This window comes from Ranitomeya imitator, chromosome 3, assembly GCF_032444005.1.
Source record: "Ranitomeya imitator isolate aRanImi1 chromosome 3, aRanImi1.pri, whole genome shotgun sequence".
Classification (NCBI taxonomy): Eukaryota; Metazoa; Chordata; class Amphibia; order Anura; family Dendrobatidae; genus Ranitomeya; species Ranitomeya imitator.
This window is the reverse complement of record NC_091284.1, coordinates 160447404-160468638: the sequence shown is the minus strand read 5'-3', so window position 1 is coordinate 160468638 and position 21235 is coordinate 160447404.

The window sequence follows — 21235 nt, the reverse complement described above, 5'->3', positions numbered from 1 at the left end:
CAATAAAGTGTCTCTGGCGGTGGTGGTGCGCACCCAACGTCAGACACACCGTTGTAATATGAGGGGCCCTGTGCCTGTAACGCCGGCCACAAGACAGTTCCCCCCCCCAGCTCAAACAGTGCTCTACCACTAGCAAAATTATCTCTCACAGCTTCACCAATGTGTAGTCTAGGCGCTGACATCCTTCAATGCCTGGCACTGACAATACCATTGTTTTGACATTTTTGTTATGTTAGGCCTTCGAAGCCTGTCTGCGGTCCCTTCTTTCTACAACTACTACACTGACCAGGCCACTGCTGGCCGTGTTACCCTGGAACCAATTTAAAAGTGCCTACAGTCAGCCCAATTTTGTTATGTTAGGCCTTCGAAGACTGTCTGCCGTCACTCCTTCCACTAGACTTCCACTGACCATACACTGCTGCCCATGTACCCCTGGAACCAATTTAAAGTGCCTACAGCCAGCCCAATTTTGTTATGTTAGGCCTTGGAAGCCTGTCTGCGGTCACTCCTTCCACTAGACTTCCACTGACCAGACCACTGCTGCCCGTGTACCCCTGGAACCAATTTAAAAGTGCCTACAGCCAGCCCAAGTTTGTTATGTTAGGCCTTGGAAGCCTGTCTGCGGTCACTCCTTCCACTAGGCCTCCACTGACCACACCACTGCTGTCCGTGTACCCCTGGAACCAATTTAAAATTGCCTACAGCCATGTGTTATTATTTTAGGCCTTCGATGCCTGTCTGCGGTCACTCCTTCCACTAGGCCTCCACTGACCACACCACTGCTGCCCGTGTACCCCTGGAACCAATTTAAAATTGCCTACAGCCAGCCCAATTTTTTTATTTTAGGCCTTCGATGCCTGTCTGCGGTCCATTCTTTCAACTACTACTACACTGACCAGGGCACTGCTGGCCGTGTTACCCTGGAACCAATTTAAAAGTGCCTACAGTCAGCCCAATTTTGTTATGTTAGGCCTTGGAAGCCTGTCTGCGGTCACTCCTTCCACTAGGCCTCCACTGACCACACCACTGCTGTCCGTGTACCCCTGGAACCAATTTAAAATTGCCTACAGCCATGTGTTATTATTTTAGGCCTTCGATGCCTGTCTGCGGTCACTCCTTCCACTAGGCCTCCACTGACCACACCACTGCTGTCCGTGTACCCCTGGAACCAATTTAAAATTGCCTACAGCCATGTGTTTTTATTTTAGGCCTTCGATGCCTGTCTGCGGTCCATTCTTTCAACTACTACTACACTGACCAGGGCACTGCTGGCCGTGTACCCCTGGAACCAACATCAGAAAATATAAAAATAAGTATTTTGCTTATAAAAAAGAAAATACTGGTGAGATATCAAATGCAGACATTTTAACATTAAAAACAAACACACAACTAAAATCTGGTACAGTACTAAAAATGGCCACCAGCTACAATTACTTTCTCCTGCAAGTAGTTAACTGAAAGTTTTTTTAAATTGAAAACACACATATGGCATCCACCGAGTGTTGTCCTGTCGCGTCTTCTTTATATTATTGCCGAGAAGATGCAAAATAATGAAAATAATAAAATCATTAATTACCAAAATAATAGAGAAAGTCAACACCACATTGCAAATAAACATTCATTCCAAATAAAGAAGCAGGGCGCGTCCGAGGGTGAGTATATACCTAATAAGAATCTAATCACCCTCGGACGCGCAATGCTTATTTCCAACAGCCTTCCTTCCTAAGAATCAGCCCTTCCGTCGTGTAGAGAGACGTTGTGTTACACTCCAAGGTGTTCCCCAGGTTGCCTTTCCTGAGCTTCGATCTTCCGGCTCTCGTTTAGTAGTTCTTGGAAACTACACTGCATTAGGCCTTCAAATTGGGTATGGGGTGTAGAGAGAGGGTGTGTTACACTCCAAGGTGTTCCCCAGGTTGCCTTTCCTGAGCTTCGATATTCCGGCTCTCGTTTAGTAGTTCTTGGAAACTACACTGCATTAGGCCTTCAAATTGGGTATGGGGTGTAGAGAGAGGGTGTGTTACACTCCAAGGTGTTCCCCAGGTTGCCTTTCCTGAGCTTCGAAATTCCGGCTCTCGTTTAGTAGTTGTTGGAAACTACACTGCATTAGGCCTACAAATTTGGTATGGGGGAAACATTGGCGCATCTGCGGTCCCTCCTTCCTCTAGGCCTCCACTGACCTGTCTACTGCTGCCCGTGTTCCCCTGGAACCAATTTTAAATTGCCTACAGGCAGCCCAATTTATTATGTTAGGGCTTCGAAGCCTGTCTGCGGTCCCTCCTTCCACTAGGCCTCCACTGACCTGTCTACTGCTGCCCGTGTACCCCTTGAACCAACATCATAAAATAAAAAAAAAAGGATTTTGCTTATAAAAAAGAAAATACTGGTGAGATATCAAATGCAGACATTTTGACATTAAAAACAAACAAACAGCTAAAATCTGGTACAGTACTAAAAATGGCCACCAGCTACAATTACTTTCTCCTGCAAGTAGTTAACTGAAAGGTTTTTTAAATTGAAAACACACATATGGCATCCACCGAGTGTTGTCCTGTCGCGTCTTCTTTATATTATTGCCGAGAAGATGCAAAATAATGAAAATAATAAAATCATTAATTACCAAAATAATAGAGAAAGTCAACACCACATTGCAAATAAACATTCATTCCAAATAAAGAAGCAGGGCGCGTCCGAGGGTGAGTATATACCTAATAAGAATCTAATCACCCTCGGACGCGCAATGCTTATTTCCAACAGCCTTCCTTCCTAAGAATCATCCCTTCCGTGGTGTAGAGAGACGTTGTGTTACACTCCAAGGTGTTCCCCAGGTTGCCTTTCCTGAGCTTCGATCTTCCGGCTCTCGTTTAGTAGTTGTTGGAAACTACGCTGCATTAGGCCTTCAAATTGGGTATGGGGTGTAGCGAGAGGGTGTGTTACACTCCAAGGTGTTCCCCAGGTTGCCTTTCCTGAGCTTCGATCTTCCGGCTCTCGTTTAGTAGTTCTTGGAAACTACACTGCATTAGACCTTCAAATTGGGTATGGGGTGTAGAGAGAGGGTGTGTTACACTCTAAGGTGTTCCCCAGGTTTCCTTGCCATTGCTTCGGTCTTCCGACTCTCGTTTAGTAGTTGTAGAAAAGTACACTGCATTAGGCCATACAAAATGGGTATGGGGTGGAGAGAGATGGTGTGTTACACTCCAAGGTGTTCCCCAGGTTGCCTTTCCTGAGCTTCTATCTTCAGGCTCTCATTAAATTGTGGTTAAATGGAACAACTGCATTTGGCGTACTAGTTGGTTTGGGGCCTACTATCGGTGTCTGCCACTCCTTGCTGTTCTCCTCCACTGAACAAAGCTGTGCCGCCTGTTTACTACGGTTGCCAATTTTGAACTGCATTTCGACTACTTACTGATTTGGCCCTACTCTCTGTGTCAGCCTCTCATTCCAGTTGTCCTCCACTGCAATGCCCCCTGGTTATTCCTGTGTTACCAATTTTGAACTGCATTTAGCCCACTTTCTTCTTTGGGCCTATATCTGTGTTTCCACTTCATCGTGCCCATTGCCCAGCCAGTGATAGATGAGTCTGCTGGTACATTGACCCATAACGCAACATTCCCCGTGCACGCTACACAACAACATTGTGACCCTGCTGAAAGTCAGGTTGCTCTTCCCGCATACCATACCACCTTACACGGGGACAAAGAGGAAGGTGCAGATGAAAGTGCAGGTTCCTTCATCAGGTGGGGGGAGGAATACTAGTTGGCGACGTCACTGGCACAGGGCCTCTCATAGTACGCAAAAGTGTTGCTGCCGGTGGGAGGTGCCCCCGCCGTGCAAACACACCGCTGTACTTTGAGGGGCCCTGTGCCAGTGCCAATGCCAACGAGTGGGCCCCCCCTGCTTGCTCAGGTTCACAGCACTTGCAAAGTTGAAATACTTACCTCTCCCTGCTCCACTGCCGTGACGTGGTCCAGATTTCCTGGGCCCACTAATTACTTGAACCAGCCCTACCCCCCACAACTTTAGCCAAATGACCCCCAATTTCAAATGCCTTCCAATTATTATAAGGTAAATTACGCTTGACAAGCTTCATTAAGAAGAATGGATGGTTTTGACATTAAAATGGGCACTCTAGGTGTTTTCCTGGCCCCCACTCACTGCCGACTATGCTGCCCCATTGACTTGCATTGGGTTTCGTGTTTCGGTCGATCCCGACTTTACGTCATAATCGGCCGATTTCACTCGACCCGACTTTGGACATAGTCGGGTTTCGCAAAACCCGGCTCGACTCTAAAAAGGTCAAGGTCGCTCAACTCTACTTTTTACGCATACTATAGCCTGGGAATCAGAGGTATGCTCCAGAGCTTCTGTGAATCCAGACAAGGAAATGATCTGCACTGATGCCCAGAATCTTTGTGAGTCGGATCCAGGCCCAGATGAAGAAGGATCTGAGCATAATGTAGACCCTTGTTCCCAAACTGTAACTCCTGTTGGTGGAGACAATGAGGAAGATGATGAGACTGAGATACCTAAATGGAATGAAAACTTGACTTTTCGGTTGGGGCAGGAAGAGGTTGGCTCTGAGGACGATGGGTGTGAGAACACACAGGATGATTATGACGAGGTTGTAGACCCCACTTACTGTCAACTCTTATGAATAGGTAATTCAGAACCACAATGGACCTTGAAGTTCAGAGCACACAAGTGATCTGACAAAAACCACAAAACATAGGACGAGCCACACTAGAGGTAGCCGTGGATTGCGCCTAACGCTCCCTATGCAACTCGGCACAGCCTGAGAAACTAGCTAGTCCTGAAGATAGAAAAATAAGCCTACCTTGCCTCAGAGAAATTCTCCAAAGGAAAAGGCAGCCCCCCACATATAATGACTGTGAGTTAAGATGAAAATACAAACACAGAGATGAAATAGATTTAGCAAAGTGAGGCCCGACTTACTGAATAGACCGAGGATAGGAAAGATAGCTTTGCGGTCAACACAAAAACCTACAAACAACCACGCAGAGGGGCAAAAAGACCCTCCGCACCGACTAACGGTACGGAGGTGCTCCCTCTGCGTCTCAGAGCTTCCAGCAAGCAAGCAAAACCAAAAAAGCAAGCTGGACAGAAAATATAGCAACAAAAGTAACACAAGCAGAACTTAGCTTATGCTGAGCAGACAGGCCACAGGAACGATCCAGGAGGAAGCAAGACCAATACTAGAACATTGACTGGAGGCCAGGATCAAAGCACTAGGTGGAGTTAAATAGAGCAGCACCTAACGACTTAACCTCATCACCTGAGGAAGGAAACTCAGAAGCCGCAGTACCACTCGTGACCACAGGAGGGAGCTTGATCACAGAATTCACAACAGTACCCCCCCCTTGAGGAGGGGTCACCGAACCCTCACCAGAGCCCCCAGGCCGACCAGGATGAGCCATATGAAAGGCACGAACAAGATCGGCAGCATGGACATCAGAGGCAAAGACCCAGGAATTATCTTCCTGACCATAACCCTTCCACTTAACCAGATACTGGAGTTTCCGTCTCGAAACACGAGAATCCAAAATCTTCTCCACTATATACTCCAACTCCCCTCCACCAAAACCGGGGCAGGAGGATCAACAGATGGAACCACAGGCGCCACGTATCTCCGCAACAATGACCTATGGAATACGTTATGGATGGAAAAAGAATCTGGAAGGGTCAAACGAAAAGACACAGGATTAAGAACCTCAGAAATCCTATACGGACCAATGAAACGAGGCTTAAACTTAGGAGAGGAAACCTTCATAGGAATATAACGAGATGACAACCAAACCAAATCCCCAACACGAAGTCGGGGACCCACACAGCATCTGCGATTAGCGAAACGTTGAGCCTTCTCCTGGGACAAGGTCAAATTGTCCACTACATGAGTCCAAATCCACTGCAACCTGTCCACCACAGTATCCACACCAGGACAGTCCGAAGACTCAACCTGCCCTGAAGAGAAACGAGGATGGAACCCAGAATTGCAGAAAAACGGTGAAACCAAGGTAGCCGAGCTGGCCCGATTATTAAGAGCGAACTCAGCCAACGGCAAAAAGGACACCCAATCATCCTGATCAGCAGAAACAAAACATCTCAGATATGTTTCCAAGGTCTGATTCGTTCGTTCAGTCTGACCATTTGTCTGAGGATGGAAAGCCGAGGAAAAAGACAAATCAATGCCCATCCTAGCACAAAAGGCTCGCCAAAACCTCGAAACAAACTGGGAACCTCTGTCAGAAACGATGTTCTCTGGAATGCCATGTAAACGAACCACATGCTGGAAGAACATTGGCACCAAATCAGAGGAGGAGGGTAATTTAGACAAGGGTACCAAATGGATCATCTTAGAGAAGCGATCACAAACTACCCAAATGACCGACATTTTTTGAGAGACGGGGAGATCCGAAATAAAATCCATAGAGATATGTGTCCAAGGCCTCTTCGGGATCGGCAAGGGCAAAAGCAACCCACTGGACTGCACAAAAGAACGCACATCCCACGACAGAGACGGTCACCAAAAGGATCTAGCCACCAAATCTCTGGTACCAAAGATTCCAGGATGACCAGCCAACACCGAACATTGAACCTCAGAGATAACTTTATTCGTCCACCTATCAGGGACAAACAGTTTCTCTGCTGGGCAACGATCAGGTTTAGTAGCCTGAAATTTTTGCAGCACCCGCCGCAAATCAGGGGAGATGGCAGACACAATTACTCCCTCTTTGAGAATACGCGCCGGCTCAGGCAAACCCGGAGAGTCGGGCACAAAACTCCTAGACAGGGCATCCGCCTTCACATTTTTAGAGCCCGGAAGGTACGAAACCACAAAGTCAAAACGGGAGAAAAACAGCGACCAACGAGCCTGTCTAGGATTCAACCATTTGGCAGACTCGAGATAAGTCAAGTTCTTGTGATCAGTCAAGACCACCACACGATGCTTAGCTCCTTCAAGCCAATGACGCCACTCCTCGAATGCCCACTTCATGGCCAGCAACTCTCGATTGCCAACATCATAATTTTCGCTCAGCAGGCGAAAACTTCCTGGAAAAGAAGGCGCATGGCTTCATCACCGAGCAATCAGCACCTCTTTGCGACAAAACAGCCCCTGCTCCAATTTCAGAAGCATCAACCTCAACCTGGAACGGAAGCGAAACATCTGGTTGACACAACACAGGGGCAGAAGAAAAACGACGCTTTAACTCTTGAAAAGCTTCCACAGCAGCAGAAGACCAATTGACCACATCAGCACCCTTCTTGGTCAAATCAGTCAATGGTTTAGCAATACTAGAAAAATTACAGATGAAGCGACGATAAAAATTATCAAAGCCAAGGAACTTTTGCAGACTCTTCAGAGATGTCGGCTGAGTCCAATCATAAATGGCCTGGACCTTAACAGGGTCCATCTCGATGGTAGAAGGGGAAAAAATGAACCCCAAAAATGAAACCTTCTGAACACCAAAGAGACACTTTGATCCCTTCACAAACAAAGAATTAGCACGCAGTACCTGGAACACCATTCTGACCTGCTTCACATGAGACTCCCAATCATCCGAGAAGACCAGAATATCATCCAAGTATACAATCAGGAATTTATCCAGGTACTCTCGGAAGATGTCATGCATAAAGGACTGAAATACTGATGGAGCATTGGCAAGTCCGAATGGCATAACTAGGTACTCAAAATGGCCCTCTGGCGTATTAAATGCAGTTTTTCATTCATCGCCCCGTTTAATACGCACAAGATTATATGCACCACGAAGATCTATCTTGGTGAACCAACTAGCCCCCTTAATCCGAGCAAACAAATCAGATAGCAGCGGCAAGGGGTACTGAAATTTGACCGTGATTTTATTTAGAAGGCGGTAATCAATACAAGGTCTCAGCGAACCATCCTTCTTGGCCACAAAAAAGAACCCTGCTCCCAATGGCGATGACGACGGCCGAATATGAGTAGTGTAACATGTAATCCCTTAAAACATAGATTTATTAGTATATATTAAAAATACCATTACCCAGTGAAACACAAAAACAAATAAGAAAAAACAGGATCCAATTGCGCACCTACCCTGTCAGATAGCCCTACACTTGGCTGCTATCCCTACCTATCAGTGGAGGTTGGCACCCTAATAGATCGATTTGGCGCCCCCACTCAACGACGGCTGACCCCAACTCACCCTGTTAAATATCTAGCGAGCTACAGGTGGGAAAACAAGCCATATAAAGAGATGAAGGAAGGTCTGAAAAAATACTAAGGTGCACAAACAAGAAAAAACATTAATAAACAACCCCAAAGCTATATAGCATCCTGCAACAAAGCTTCTTATGTATGCTCAATACAAGCAAAAAATCCTGTCACATAAGAGCTAAACTCAAGTGTGCTGGCTATAGAAAACCCAAAATAGACAAATACAGTCAGCACTACAAGAGGTTACAGATTAAAGCCCAATGGCATTAATAACCAGGGTAGGAAAAATAACCTCAAAGCAACCAGGTTCAATATATGTCAGCAGACTGTTAATAACGGATCCTCTTAGACCAGTCTAAGGCAATATGTGCCACTAGTGCCAGGGTAGATGATATATAGTGTGACACAACATACATAACTGATATAAGAAAATAATGTTCTTGTCACAGAATACAATAGAAAAAATCTAATCCTTCCCTAGGCATAAGACCAAGAGCAGATCAACGTAACAATAATGTACAGTCTCAGCATATTAATACAAATAATATACAAGGCAGCCAGGGGAGGGCATCAGCCCAAATTTACTTAGCTGCCAGGTGCCAGCCCCGACGCGTTTCCCCGTAAAACGGTTCCTCAGGAGGCAAAGATGTCAGAACCAATATGCCAAAGATACAAGCGCCATGATGCTTGGGCAGGCCTGAATAAATCCCAAAGGGGAGGGTCTTTATAGCCAGAGTTGAAACCGACCGGCCAGTAAAAACCGCCGGTGGAGACCCACCCTCATGTTTACCAGAAACACCAGGTACATAGTTGATACGATCCATGAATCGGATCGATTGTTACGGAAGTGTCCATCACTGCATGTGGTTCCCTCCCCCACGGCCAAATAGGACGACAATAAAAGTACAAGGTCCCTACCATCTCCGTTTCTCTGTAGTGTCCTCCAAGTCGGCGTGCAAGAGCACATTGCGCAATGGGGGCCGCCATGCTGGATACCAACCAGACGAAGCCGCATGCGCAAACAGCGTACAAAGAGAAGCGCCGGCGCCAGGAGGTGAAACGCACCATGGAACGCATAAAGCAGAAGTGCGCATGCTCCCGCGCCAACTGTGTTAAATAAAGTCGCACCTGCGCAGACCACACACCCGAAGGGCGCCTCTGCAGAAAGATAACGCGAACACAGCAATACAATGCGCACGCTCAAAGGACATAACGCCTGTATCCCTATAAGCGCACCCAGACAGTGGGGCACAGAAAAAGGGGACTATAACGGCGCATATCTAATACAGATAGTAAATAACATACGTGCCTCCTGCCTAGTCAGCAGGAAACCAAGCTGGATGATGGATACCATACAGAGCCCAGCAGTAAAAATACGAACTGGCTCAGCAGAGGACATATTGTATCATACAACTCACAAATAAAAATAAAAATAAAAATACTATCCAGCATCATTTATTGACCAGACCCCAAGCTAGGAGGAAAACTATACTACTCAAAGAGTAGACACAAATCATTTTGCCCCAATTAGGGGGCAACAAATACTCCGGAGAGACGCACCAAAAAATATTTAACAGATAGAGGGAATTAATCATAATGAAAAAAATATAAGGTCAAAATTGACTACTGCAGCTACATGTATATGCAGTACATATGGCACTCCCAAATTAGGGTTCCCAATTCCCTTACAGAAATGAACAGCAGGGCACAACTAAGGACTAAGCGAAATACACAAAGAGGGGAACTAATTTATCATTACAGGAAGCAGGTATAGGTCAGGGATTCATTTAGGCCTCGCGGTGAGATCGACTGCATACGGAAGATCCACTCTGCTTCATGTTTCAAAAGGGCCTTGTCAAAATCCCCACCTCTTATCCTAGGTTGTAGGAGTTCTATCATACAGAAAGTCATCCCGTCCGGGTTTCCTCCATGTATCTGATTAACATGACGGGCAACTGAGGTATCCCTCCTATGCCTAATATCCCCCAGATGTTCTCCAAACCTAGTTCTAAGTTCCCTAGTGGTCTTACCAATGTAATCTAGGGGACAAGGGCAAGTGATCTTATATATAACCCCGGTGGACTTACAATTGCCAAAGTCCCTGATATCAAAGGTTTTCCCGGTAGCCGCACTAGTGAATTGTTTGGTTTGTTTGGCATATTGGCATTTAGAGCAGTTACCACATCTAAAAAAACCCAGAGGTTTCCTCCCTAGCCATGTACCTGTACCCTGTGGTTTTTGATAGAGGCTATGCACTAGTCTATCTCCAATTGACCTTCCTCTCCTGTAAGTGATACTGGGTGTAGGTGGAATCCTGCACACCTCCTTACTATGCTGTCACCAGGGCTCAACGGCATCAGGCAGTGTTTACATTGAAATGTCTGCGAAATGTGAGTCACACAGCTGAGGAGTTGTGGTCAGCTCTGGAGACCGAGTTCCATCAATGGTTGTCTCCACTCAACCTGCAGCCAGGAAAGAATGTGTGCGACAATGCTGCAAACCTGGGTGCGGCCCTTCACAGGTGTAATGTCACACACGTGCCTTGTATGGCTCTTGTTTTGAACCTGGTTGTCCAGCAATTTTTATCCCACTATCCCAGACTAGATGGGCTTCTGCAGAGGGCATGGTCGCTGTGTGCTCACTTCCGCCGTTCGCATCCCGCAGCTCGACGACTTGCATCTCTACAGAAGTCATTGGGCCTGCCAGTTCACTGGCTGAAATGCGATGTGCCCACACGGTGGAATTCTACTCTGCACATGTTGCAGCGACTGTGGCAGCACCGATGAGCCCTGGTGCAATACGTTATGACGTATAGCCTGGGCCAACGAGATCAAGAGGTGGGGCAAATTACGCTGTAGGAGTGGTCTCAGATCAGGGACCTATGCACCCTTCTGCATAGTTTTGAAATAGTGATGAAGATGTTTAGTGCTTACGATGCCATTATCAGCATGACCATTCCGGTGATTTACATGCTGGAGCACACCTAACACAGTGTTCGGAGTCAGGTGGTGGAACAGGAGGAGTGGTATGCGGAAGGGATCATATCTCCAAGGTCAAGAAGGTTGGCAGCACCAAGGCGGCTGGCATTGGAGGCTGGGGGAGAGGGATTACCGAAGGCGCATGGTAGCAGCCAAACTGTTGAGGAAGGTGCAGGAGGCGAGAAAGAAGTGGAGGACGAACTGGCGCTGGGCATGGAAGACTCATCAGCTGAGAGAGACCTTGATCAAATTTCTGTTGTGCAAGGTTGGGGGGAGAGGGCTGACAAAGGAAGCATGATTCTCACCTCACCACCACAAAGGCAACAAGGATTTGGTTCTCCTGGATGCGCAAGACACATGAGTGCCTTCTTGCTGCACTACCTGAAACATGACCCTCGGATTAGCAGAATCCGAAGTAATGCCGACTACTGGGTTGCCACACTCTTAGATCCCTGGTACAAAAGCAAATTTGGCGAAATAATTCCTGCCATAGAAAGGGATTCACGCATGCAGTAGTATCAGCAGAGACTGTTACAGAATCTAACATCTGCTTTTCCACAAAACACCAGTGGTGTACGTAGTGAATCTCTGAGTTCTAACTTGCCAACCGTGGGACTATCGAGTCATCACTCAAACCGTAACAGTAACATTGTATCTGGTGGTAACAGCAATTTTTTCCAATCGTTTCAAGATTTTTTTTATACCATCCTTTGCAAGGCCACAGGAGACAAGAAGTCTGACGCACAGCCAAAGTCTAGAGAGGATGGTACAAAAGTATCTCCAAGTTAAGATCGATGCCATGACTGTGGAACTGGACCCTTGCTCATTTTGGGCTTCCAGTCTTGAAAAATGGCCTGAGCTCGCCACTCATGCCCTGGAGATCTTGTCGTGCCCGCAGCCAGCGTTCTCTCTGAACGTGTGTTCAGCGCTGCTGGTGGTGTGCTGACAGATAAGTGCACACGGCTGTCTAGTGACAATGTAGACAGACTAACGTTCATCAAGATGAACAAATCCTGGATCTGCAAGGACTTTTCTACCCCTGTGTCATCTTGGGGACACTAAAAGCTTGATGACTTTTGAAAATCACCTCACCAACCATTTTAAAAAACTCTGGCGAAATTGATGCCACTTAAGTGGTGTCTGTGGCCGAATTTTTGGAAAAAATGGAGACTCTTTTTTTTAGTCCCCTTGCTGTGTTTTACATGACGTTGCCATCGTCAATTCCAGGTGGGTGGGGTCGTCTGCAAATTTCCTCATATTATGGCCTGGGATTCAGAGGTCTGCTCCAAAGCTTCAGTGTCTGCTAGTCAGCAGAGTAGCCGAGCCACCCACCGCCTGTTTACCTAAATACTATTTTTAACGGCATCTGGCCCAGGAAATCCTTTTGGGCCTAGTAGAATTTGGTGCTACTCAACAACGTACTTCATCCATGAAGCAAGCTACACCGCCTGTTTACCTAACTACTATTTTTTTTAACGGCATCTAGCCCAGGAAATGCTTTTGGGCAAGTAGAATTTAGCGCAACTCAGCAGCGTACCCCACCCATGAAGCTACACCGCCTGTTTACCTAAGTACTATTTTTAACGGCATCTAGCCCAGAAAATCCTTTTGGGCCTAGTAGAATTTGGTGCTACTCAGCAGAGTACTTCACCCACGAAGCAAGCTACAGCACCTGTTGATCTAATTACTAATTTTTAACTGTGTCTAGCCCAGGAAATCGTTTTGTACCTAAAAGCATTTTGTACTACTCAGCACAGTACCCCACCCATTAAGCAAGCTACACCGCCTGTTTACCTAATTACTATTTTGTAACGGCATCTAGCCCAGGAAATCCTTTTGGGCCTAATAGAATTTGGTGCTACTCAGCAGCGTACCCCACCCATGAAGCAAGCTACACCGCCTGTTTACCAACCACTATTTTTTAACGGCATCTAGCCCAAGAAATCCTTTTGGGTCTAGTAGAATTTGGTGCTACTCAGCAGCGTACTTCACCCATGAAGCAAGCTACAACGCCTGTTTACCTAACTACTATTTTGTAACGGTATCTAGCCCAGGAAATCATTTTGGGCCTAGTAGAATTTGGTGCTACTCAGCAGCGTACTTCACCCATGAAGCAAGCTACACCCCCTGTTTACCAAACTACTATTTGGTAATGGCATCTAGCCCAGGAAATCCTTTTGGGCCTAGTAGAATTTGGTGCTACTCAGCAGCGTATTTCACCCATGAAGCAAGCTACACCGCCTGTTTACCTAACTACTATTTTGTAACGGCATCTAGCCCAGGAAATCCTTTTGGGCCTAGTAGAATTTGGTGCTACTGAGCAGCGTACTTTAGCCATGAAGCAAGCTACACTGCCTGTTTACACCACCTGTTTACCTAACTACTATTTTGTAACGGCATCTAGCCCAGGAAATGCTTTTGGGCCTAGTCGAATTTGGTGCAACCCAGCAGCGTACCCCAACCATGAAGCAAGCTACACCGCCTGTTTAACTAACTACTATTTTGTAACAGCATCTAGCCCAGGAAATCCTTTTGGGCCTAGTAGAATTTGGTGCTTGTCAGCAGCGTACTTCACCCATGAAGCAAGCTACACCGCCTGTTTACCTAACTACTATTTTGTAACGGCATCTAGCCCAGGAAATCCTTTTGGGCCTACTAGAATTTGGTGCAACTCAGCAGCGTACCCCACCCATGAAGCAAGCTACACCGCCTGTTTACCTAAGTACTATTTTTTCATGGCATCTAGCCCAGGAAATCCTTTTGGGCCTTGTAGAATTTGGTGCTACTCAGCAGCGTACCCCACCCATGAAGCAAGCTACACCGCCTGTTTACCAACCACTATTTTTTAATGGCATCTAGCCCAGGAAATCATTTTGGGCCTTGTAGAATTTTGTGCAACTCAGCAGCGTACCCCACCCATGAAGCAAGCTACACTGCCTGTCTACCTAAGTACTATTTTTTAACAGCATTTGGCCCAGGAAATCTTTTTGGGCCTAGTAGCAATTTCTGCTACTCAGCACAGTTCCCCACCCATGAAGCAAGCTACACCGCCTGTTAATTTAATTACTATTTTGTAACGGCATCTAGCCCAGGAAATCCTTTTGGGCCTAATAGAATTTGGTGCTACTCAGCAGTGTAATTCACCCATGAAGCAAGCTACACCACCTGTTTACCTAACTACTATTTGGTAACGGCATCTAGCCCAGGAAATCCTTTTGGGCCTAGTAGAATTTGGTGCTACTCAGCAGCGTACTTCACCCATGAAGCAAGCTACACCGCCTGTTTACCTAACTACTATTTTTTAATGGCATCTAGCCAAGGAAATCCTTTTGGGCCTACTAGAATTTGGTGCTACTCAGCAGCGTACCCCACCCAAGAAGCAAGCTACACCGCCTGTTTACCAACTACTATTTTGTAACGGCATCTAGCCCAGGAAATCCTTTTGGGCCTAAAAGAATTTGGTGCTACTCAGCAGCGTACTTCACCCATGAAGCAAGCTACACCGCGTGTTTACCTAAGTACTATTTTTTAATGGCATCTAGCCCAGGAAATCATTTTGGGCTTAGTAGAATATGGTGCAACTCAGCAGCGTACCCCACCCATGAAGCAAGCTACACTGCCTGTTTTCCTAAGTACTATATTTTAACAGCATTTGGCCCAGGAAATCTTTTTGGGCCTAGTAGCAATTTCTGCTACTCAGCAGAGTACCCCACCCATGAAGCAAGCTACACCTCCTTCTTTCTTTCTCAATCTAACCCCCCGGCTCTGGGGTGTCCACACTCCCTCCAGCTCTCTCCTTCTCACAGGTGGACTACCGCATGTTTTCACACTGTGGCGAATCTTTTGGGTCCAGGCATAAGAAGTCGTCGAGGTAATGGATAATATGTGCCATCTTACAAACGTCCATGACGACACATTCGAGGAAGCAACTAAACACCTCAAATAGTGAGCAGGATATGGAGCACCCCATGGGCAAACTGCGATCTATGTAGTATGCTCCTTCACAGAAGCAGCCCAATGGGAAGACACTATTCGGAGGCACAGGTAGTAACCGGAACGCCCCCTCAATGTCTGTTTTGGCCATTAGGATGCCCCTTACCAACTTCTTGACCCGCCTGATTGCCACATCAAAGGAGGTATAGTACATTACTAAAGCAGGATGGCACTATTGAAGCTCTAAAAAACTATAGGGAGAAAAATACTTTATCTAAAAAACTAATTAAAGCTGCCAAAAAGGAAACAGAGAAGCAAAGTAAAACTAATCCCAAACTGTTCTTCAACTATATCAATAGTAAAAGAATAAAAACTGAAAATGTAGGCCCCTTAAAAAATAGTGAGGAAAGAATGGTTGTAGATGACGAGGAAAAAGCTAACATATTAAACACCTTCTTCTCCACGGTATTCACGGTGGAAAATGAAATGCTAGGTGAAATCCCAAGAAACAATGAAAACCCTACATTAAGGGTCACCAATCTTACCCAAGAAGAGGTGCGAAACCGGCTAAATAAGATTAAAATAGATAAATCTCCGGGTCCGGATGGCATACACCCACGAGTACTAAGAGAACTAAGTAATGTAATAGATAAACCATTATTTCTTATTTTTAGGGACTCTATAGCGACGGGGTCTGTTCCGCAGGACTGGCGCATAGCAAATGTGGTGCCAATATTCAAAAAGGGCTCTAAAAGTGAACCTGGAAATTATAGGCCAGTAAGTCTAACCTCTATTGTTGGTAAAATATTTGAAGGGTTTCTGAGGGATGTTATTCTGGATTATCTCAATGAGAATAACTGTGTAACTCCATATCAGCATGGGTTTATGAGAAATCGCTCCTGTCAAACCAATCTAATCAGTTTTTATGAAGAGGCAAGCTATAGGCTGGACAACGGTGAGTCATTGGACATGGTATATCTCGATTTTTCCAAAGCGTTTGATACCGTGCCGCACGAGAGGTTGGTACACAAAATGAGAATGCTTTGTCTGGGGGAAAATGTGTGTAAATGGGTTAGTAACTGGCTTAGTGATAGAAAGCAGAGAGTGGTTATAAATAGTATAGTCTCTAACTGGGTCGCTGTGATACTTATTTTCCACCATAATATGCAAAAAAATGATACAAAAACAGACAATGTGATTTTCTGGATTTTTTTTTCTCAGTTTGTCTCCCATAGTTGAGGTCTACCTATGATGTAAATTACAGATGCCTCTCATCTTTTTAAGTGGTGGAACTTGCACTATTGCTGACTGACTAAATACTTTTTTGCCCCACTGTAAATGGTATAGTCTCTAACTGGGTCGCTGTGACCAGTGGGGTACCGCAGGGGTCGGTATTGGGACCTGTTCTCTTCAACATATTCATTAATGATCTGGTAGAAGGTTTACACAGTAAAATATCGATATTTGCAGATGATACAAAACTATGTAAAGCAGTTAATACGAGAGAAGATAGTATTCTGCTACAGATGGATCTGGATAGGTTGGAAACTTGGGCTGAAAGGTGGCAGATGAGGTTTAACAATGATAAATGTAAGGTTATACACATGGGAAGAAGGAATCAATATCACCATTACACACTGAATGGGAAACCACTGGCTAAATCTGACAGGGAGAAGGACTTGGGGATTCTAGTTAATGATAAACTTACCTGGAGCGGCCAGTGCCAGGCAGCAGCTGCCAAGGCAAACAGGATCATGGGGTGCATTAAAAGAGGTCTGGATACACATGATGAGAGCATTATACTGCCTCTGTACAAATCCCTAGTTAGACCGCACATGGAGTACTGTGTCCAGTTTTGGGCACCGGTGCTCAGGAAGGATATAATGGAACTAGAGAGAGTACAAAGGAGGGCAACAAAATTAATAGAGGGGATGGGAGAACTAAAATACCCAGATAGATTAGCGAAATTAGGATTATTTAGTCTAGAAAAAAGACGACTGAGGGGCGATCTAATAGCCATGTATAAGTATATAAGGGGACAATACAAATATCTCGCTGAGGATTTGTTTATACCAAGGAAGGTGACGGGCACAAGGCGGCATTCTTTGCATCTGGAGGAGAGAAGGTTTTTCCACCAACATAGAAGAGGATTCTTTACTGTTAGGGCAGTGAGAATCTGGAATTGCTTGCCTGAGGAGGTGGTGATGGCGAACTCAGTCGAGGGGTTCAAGAGAGGCCTGGATGTCTTCCTGGAGCAGAACAATATTGTATCATACAATTATTAGGTTCTGTAGAAGGACGTAAATCTGGGGATTTATTATGATGGAATATAGGCTGAACTGGATGGACAAATGTCTTTTTTCGGCCTTACTATGTTACTATGTTACTATGTTACATAGTACTGTACTTGGTTCCATGTCGTTGTTGTCATTTTCTGACCGGCCCCTTGGATATGACAAATGGTAGATTAGTCTGAATGTATTGGGTTAATTTTTTGGCACAACTCCCAACGGGGGTACCACTACGTCTTCTAAGGAAAGTATTCTGAATGGACCCGCCGCCATTCTACCTAAAGATATTTCTTTTTTTATTTTTTTTGTCAAGACGTCTGGGTGTTGGTAGAGTGAGTTTAGATTTTTACTCCAGCCTTTCTTGATTTTAGAAGGGCATGACATGCCTATATCTGTGTCTCCTCCTCCTTTTACTCCTCCACCTCTTTTCTTTTCGCATGACTATATGTAGTTGTGACTTTTCCATGTGTTTGTTGTGTCTTCTGAGCAGTTTGTCAGCTTTTGGACACCTTTTAAGGTGTTTTCTATGTGTTTTCCATGTGTTTGTATATGTTTGTGTTTGCCTGCCATTGATTTCAATGGGGTTCGACGGTGTTCGTCGATTTGTCGAACACGTCCATGTTCGACGAACCGAACCAAACCCGAACACTAGGGAGGTGGCTCAACACTAGTTAGAAACACTTATTAAAGTCCTTCACTTACCTTTTTTAAGATTTTGTATTACTAACACTAATTATTAAAAATCTAGAAGCCAAAATCCAAAATAATATTTTTCTAAAACAACGCATGGAGAATTTCATTGTATTTTTATTAGTGACGAGCGAATATACTCGTTACTTGAGATTTCCTGAGCACGCTCGGGTGACCTGAGTATTTTTTAGTGCTCGGAGATTTAGTATTTGTTGCCGCAGCAGAATGATTTACATCTGTTAGCCAGCATAAGTACATGTGGGGATTCCCTAGCAACCAGGCAACCCCCATATGTACATATGCTGGCTAACAGATGTAAATCATTCAGCTGCAGAAAGAAAAACAAAATCTCCGAGCACTAAAAAATACCCAGAGGTCAACCGACCAGAGGTCACTCAGGAAATCTCGAGTAATGAGTATATTCGCTCATCACTAATTTTACTTAATTAAGTATAAGTATGTATAAGAACTAAATTGTGATCTACCTAATCAGTCTCATGTGCAGCGCATCTAACAAGGCATATGCTGTGGTAGTAGCAATCAGAAAGGATTAAAGGAAATCTGTCAGCAGGCTTTTTTCTATGTAATCTGAGCACAGCATACTGTAGGGGTTAAAAACTTAATTCAATGATGTGTCAATTATGAGGCTGCATGCTGTTGTTTACTTACAATGAAGGTTTTTTGACTAGGACATTATCATTGCTGTGACTAGCTGCTGCATGCCAAGTCATCTGACCACACCCCCTCCTGTGATAAGCTGCTCACTGTCAATAAACTACGTACACAGGGAGTCTGGGTTGGGTGGGGACAGCTTTCTCAGCTCTGCTTCATGTTACTTATAAGAACACTGATGGTTTTCACAACTGCTGAACCCAGTAAACTAAGTTATACACTGCTGGATTCAGGGTCTCTCTTACCACATTATTTTTGCTTTCAGATGAGGTAGCAAAAACCTGGTGACAGATTCCCTTTAAATGATATAGAGACATTTGGATTCTTTTATTACTTCAATGGATATGTTTCTTGATATGTATTTGATCATTTGAATCATGAAGATTCGAATGGATACATTTACTTCCTTTCTACATCACTGTAGATTAGCATGCTGCAGAATGAGATAACAGTGAATCTGTCAGTGCGCTTGTTTTGATAGCAGGATTTATAGCCCTTCTCTGCTTTACTTTGAACTTTCTTTCAAGACAATTTAAAAAAAATATGTAAGTGGAGAATTGTATTCATTATATATTTATTTTTTTATTTATAAAAAGTTAGTGTTAAAACCTCCGCTGGTGATTTCTACTCACCTAGCATCTCTCTGATTTTGTTTTTGCTACAGCCTTGCCTTTTATACGGTTTGTCTAATGGGAACTCATCTCAAAGCAGAGTCATCTGTAAGGAAATATAACCACATGAATCCGGGATTAAAAAAGACTGGCATGGAAACCCTGCTAGGTTGAGAGGAACCACAAGGTGATTTATAAGTTTTTGGGTTTTTTTTGCACTGCTTTTTTATACAAATTAAAAGCTACTTTTTACAGTGTTATCTGAAGCAGAAATATCAGGAATCTCATGCATACACTTTTTATTCATACAGACTGAATTTGAGAACAGCAGCCGTGGTGCTATAAGTGAGATCACTGGATCTCATCAGCTGATGAACTCGTGTGACCTCTCTCACGGCAGCTCAGAGCTATGCACTTCAGGAGCGAGGACGTTCCTGTCACTGTATCGCCGGCGGCCAGTAAGAGCAGTCACATCTCCCAATGTGACTGTTCTACAAGTGAGATCGCCGTGGGGAACTCTGGATTAGATGGTCTTGAAGAGAATATGGTTGTTTATTATTTTTGATTGTTTACAGTGGACATGAGCATCAAGGATTGGGCATTAACCCCTTAAGCCCCAAAGGTGGTTTGCACGTTAATGACCGGGCCAATTTTTACAATTCTGACCACTGTCCCTTTATGAGGTTATAACTCTGGAACACTTCAACGGATCCTGATGATTCTGACAATGTTTCTCGTAACTTATTGTACTTCATGATAGTGGTAAAATTTCTTTGATAAGACTTGCGTTTATTTGTGAAAAAAATGAAATTTGGAGAAAAAGTTTGAAAATTTCACAATTTTCCAACTTTGAATTTTTATGCCCTTAAATCACATACATATGACACACAAAATACTTAATAAGTAACATTTGCCACATGTCTACTTTCCATCAGCACAATTTTGGAACCATTTTTTTTGTTAGGGAGTTAAAGGGTTAAAAGTTGACCAGAAATTTCTCATTTTTATATCACCACTTTTTTTTAGGGACCACATCTCATTTGAAGTCATTTTGAGGGGTCTATATGATAGAAAATAACCAAGTGTGGCACCATTCTAAAAACTGCACCCCTCAATGTGCTCAAAACCGCATTCAAGAAGTTTATTAACCCTTCAGGTGTTTCACGGGATTTTTTGGAATGTTTGAAAAAAAATGAACATTTAACTTTTATTCACACAAAATTTAATTCAGCTCCAATTTGTTTTATTTAACCTAGGGTAACAGGAGAAAATGGACCCCAAAAGTTGTTGTACAATTTGTCCTGAGTATGCTGATACCCCATATGTGGGGGTAAACCACTGTTTAGGCGCATGGCAGAGCTCGGAAGGGAAGGAGCGCTATTTGACTTTTCAATGCAAAATTGACTGGAATTGAGATGAGACACCATGTTGCGTTTGGAAAGCCCCTGATTTGCCTAAACATTGAAACCCCCCACAAGTGACACCATTTTGGAAAGTAGACCCCCTAAGGAACTTATCTAGATGTGTGGTAAGCACTTTGACCCACCAAGTGCTTCACAGAAGTTTATAATGCAGAGCCGTAAAAATAAAAAATCATATTTTTTCACAAAAATGATCTTTTCGCCCCCAATTTTTTTATTTTTCCAAGGGTAAGAGAAAAAATTGGACCCCAAAAGTTGTTGTGCGATTTGTACTGAGTACGCTGATACCCCATATGTGGGGGTAAATCACTGTTTGGGCGCACGGGAGAGCTCAGAAGGGAAGGAGCACTGTTCTACTTTTTCAACGCAGAATTGGCTGGAATGGAGATCGGATGCCATATTGCATTTGGAGAGCCCCTGATGTGCCTAA